We start from the raw sequence: 4364 nt of genomic DNA, 5'->3' as shown, positions 1-4364 counted from the left end.
ACTGGGTCAAATGGGAGTTCCATTTTTAGTTTTTTGAGGAAACTCCATACTGTCTTCCATAGTGGCTGCACCAGTCTGCATTCCCACCAGCAGTGCACAAGGGTTCCTTTTTCTCCACATCCTCGCCAGCACTTGTCGTTTGTTGATTTGTTGATGATAGCCATTCTGACAGGTGTGAGATGGTACCACATTGTCGTTTTGATTTGCATCTCTCGGATGATTAGTGACTTTGAGCATGTTTTCATATGTCTCTTGGCCTTCCTTATGTCTTCTTTCGAAAAGTATCTATTTAGGTCCATTGCCCATTTTTTGATTGAGTTGTTTATCTTCATTTTGTTAAGTTGTATGAGTTCCCTGTAAATGTTGGAGATTAAACTCTTATCAATGATAACATTAGCAAATATGTTCTCCCATGCAGTGGGCTTTCTTGTTGGTTTGTTGATGCTTTTTATTGTTTTTCTTTAAATGTTTCTGTCTTTTACCTAAGACTATCTTGCAGTGTCGTTGTAACCCATAGTTACCTTAACCCTCTAGTCATCTGAGGTCACTCTTTTCTAATATTCAGGTAAAATGATTGAATTGCCCATACCACATGCTTGGGGAAATCCAAATCCATCTTTGTCCCCTTGAGAAATGGGATGGAGTTGCCTACAGTTCTTCTAGATACATCTCATTCTTCAATTTTGCTATGAATTCTTGCTCTTGCTCCCACCAGTGATTTCTCCTCCTCACATACCACCTACTCTCTACACCATTTCATCCCAAATGAACTCTTCTGGTTCATTGTCCAAAGCACCATAACCCAAGGCTGTGTGTACAACAGAGTGTTATTGGAGGTTTGAAGAGAACATAAGAGAGCTCTAAGTTGAATGTTGAACATCATTGCTCATCCACTTACTCATTCATTCAACAAATATTTATCAAGTACCCAGCATGTGCAGGAACTGTTCAAGATTATGGAGATGCAACAGTAAGTAAAACATTACTTACTGTACAACCACAACTACCCCCACTTTTATAGAGCTTGCATTCTAGTTATGGGAGAGAGATAATAAAACAAACAAGCAAAATGTATGTTAGAGAGTGGTATTATCAAGAAAAATAAAGCAGGTAAAGTAAAGGGACTGTTGGGAGGGGTGCAATTTTAAGTAAGGTGGTGGAAGAATGATTTAATGTAACAGTGCTATTTAGATAAAGATATGAAGGAAACACAGGAGGAAGCCATGGAGATAAGTTTGTAAAGAGTGCTCAGGAAGAGGGAATAGCAAATGCAGAGGTTCTGAGGTGGGAGCTTCCCTAGAACCTTACAGGTAGAGCAGAGGCTACTGGGACAAAGTTCTTAAATTTCTCACTACCAGACTCTTCTCTGCATTCCAGAGTCTTGAATTAACTCAATTTCTTTATTTTCTGTATTCTTGAAGCTGTCGCATCTGGGGCCTCACTACTGTCCCAGAAGTGCACCTTTAATATGCAAATCACCAATCCAGAGCTCAAACTCAGACCAGGAGGTAATATTCCTCTTCCCTGAGTACCCTGGGCCAGGTTCTAAACTAAGGACGGCCCCTATAGCACAGAGCCTGCCAAAACTGCTCCAACTATTCCATCCAAGGCCTGCTCAGCTGCTTATCCTGCCTTACCCATATATTCCATGGAAAATCACAGTAAAGGCTCTTACCCATGCTTTCCCCTTGCTTCTGTTGCCTACTCACTGGCCCCACTGCTTGCTCGTGTGGCACTACATGGCATGGCAGCCCCTCTCTCTTGGGAGCTGTAACAAACTATTTTTTCAATGGCAATCAACTCCTGATCTGTTGGCCTCACCATATCTGAGTAAAACCAAAATTCCAGTTATATTTCAAAAAAAAATCATGGACAACTCACAAATTCTTTTTATTCCTTAGTAGATAAATAGCAGTAGTTTTGTTTCCAGTAATGGCTCCCATTCAGACTAGGTATTGAGGTCTACCTTGGCACAATGAACAGACACATTAATTAGCTTTTCTACACAAAATAAAAGTCCTTCCTATAGCACAAAAATTCTACTCCACGTCTGATTATACAATCATAACCCCCTGTCCACCATTTCATAGCCTCATTCCAATTGCCCACCCCATTTAACACTTTAATATAAGTGGTACCTCCTGAGTCACATGTAACTCACTACCTTCTGTGAACAGCGTGTTCACTAAGGAAGTGATCAAGTATTCAGAAGATCTTGTGCCCTAAAAAACCTAGTAGTTGGTTTGTTTGGTTTTGTTGTTGTTGGGTTTTTTTTAGGGGTAACCAACTAAAGATCATAAAAATTGGTTTACCTGGAAACCCTGTGTTCTGCATTGTCTGGACTCTAAGCAAACCACCTGTCTGGTTTGAAAAGACAAAGGCATCTAAGTCAAGAATGACCTCATGGAACACTCTTATCTTTGGTTGAAAACTGAATGAGTTGGGTTTCCCAAACTGTTGTGCAACAGAACTGTCATTAAACTTGATGTTTCTCTAAAAGGAGGGCTTCCTTGGGCAAGTAAATTTTGTAAATACTGCATAATATATCCCACCTCTGTGAACTTGGAGATTGACTATGCACATTAGAGACTGATAACTGTGTGATTTGAATGATAGATAAATAGATAGATAGAAAGATAGATGATGATAGATGATAGATAGATAGATAGATAGATAGATAGATAGATAGATAGATAGATAGATAGATGAATGATAGGCCAGTAAAAACCTGATCTCAGATTAGGGACCATCTCAATGACTAGTCAAACATGAAATGTTTGTTGGTGTTTTGATATCTCCCTTTTTAATTTTCATGCTTGTTCTTGGTTGTCAAAAAGACATATTTATGTACATTTAATTTTTTTCTCAAAAGACAGTTAAAACTCTAAATCAGCTAAAATTCTGCCTAGTATGTGAATTAGTTCTATAGAAGCAATGGAGTTCTGACTCCCAAGTGTTGATAAATGCCCAAATCCCAAAAATGACAATATCATTTCTGTTACCCATTTTCTTTGCACAATTTATGTTAATTCTTGGTCCTAAAATAATCCCAGTGTGTTGTTTTCAATTACATTTGTGTAGAGTGATGAAAACAGAATCGTGATTCATAGTAACAGTATGTTTGCCTTAAAAAGAGTTTTGTGCTCCTGGAGGGAAAAGACTACATATCTGTTTAACACATTACCATATTTTCTGGTTTAGAAGCTTTAGCAGTTTATAAAGCAGAGGGAACTTTTATAAGCATATGTTGGGGATTGCAGGGAATTGTACAGCAAGGAGAGTAGAGGGAAAACTCATCTCCCTATCCTGACAAGTTCAATAAGTCTTTCTGCTAGGATGGCCTGAAAGCTTTTACAATCAGCCGCTCTGAGGAAAGCAGAGGGCTCTGAGCGGGGAGCTCTGGAATCTGTTAGAATATCACTATACTACAGCACCAGAGGATTTCACAGTTAGTGGAAGCTACTGAAAATTGTGGCCAGTTATCCTGAATGAGATGCATTTGGGGTGTGTTGTTAACCAACTTACTTCTATATACAGCTTTTATTTGATAGTGTGAACTTTCATGTTCTGAATTGGATCTGATGTGATTGATATATTGCAAAACAGATTATCAGTTATATCAGGATCATATCTAGGTGCCAAGATACTCATGTAAGAAAAAAATTGAAGCAACTGTTAGAATGGCTGCTTTCTTTATAACAGTGGGGATAATGAGGGTGATAAGAATGTATGGGAGCACTGTGCTAAAGATAGGGTTAATGGTAATCCTATATAATAAAGAGCTAATATGCAAATAGTCATCACACCCTCACGCTGTCATGCCATAACGGCTCAAACAGTCAACACTGGGGAGAGAGGATTGGGGACCAGCCAGGCACAAATGAGCTCGCGAGAGAGGAATGGGGACCAGCCAGGCTGTCCCCAGGAGAGGGACAAGCCGCACGCCTCGCGATCCCGGGCGCCAGCAGCTGGGGCTGCAGCCCAGGAAGGGGACAAGCCGCCTGCCCCGCAGTCCCCTGAAGCTGCAGCTGGCCCAGGCAAAGCAGGCCCGGGTCCTGGGTGCCTGTGGCCAGCCAGAGGAAGGGAAGCCCAGGTCCCAGGTGCCTGCGACCAGCCAGAGGAGGGAATCCTGGGTCCTGGGTACAGGGCAAGGCAGAGGCGGTTAGGAGTGATCAAGCAGGCAGGCAGGCAGAGGTGGTTAGGGGTGATCAAGAAGGTAGGCAAAGGGGTTAGGGGCAATCAGGCAGGCAGTCAGGCGAGCAGTTGGGAGCCAGCAGTCCCGGATTGCGAGAGGCAGTCAGACATCCCCTGAGGGGTCCCGGATTGGAGAGGGTACAGGCCAGGCTGAGGAACCCCCCCCCGCC

At 42.0% G+C, this 4364-nt stretch overlaps 1 long non-coding RNA gene across 4 annotated transcripts in view; it reads left to right on the top strand.

The window, feature by feature from the left end:
- LOC102241934 overlaps positions 1-4364 on the top strand; it is an 83270-nt gene that overhangs the window by 49629 nt on the left and 29277 nt on the right. The window lies entirely within an intron of this gene.

The sequence above is a fragment of the Myotis brandtii genome, unplaced genomic scaffold (genome assembly GCF_000412655.1).
Source record: "Myotis brandtii unplaced genomic scaffold, ASM41265v1 scaffold82, whole genome shotgun sequence".
Lineage (NCBI taxonomy): Eukaryota > Metazoa > Chordata > Mammalia > Chiroptera > Vespertilionidae > Myotis > Myotis brandtii.
The sequence above is the reverse complement of the archived record's forward strand: the minus strand, read 5'-3'. Positions and strand labels throughout refer to the sequence as shown.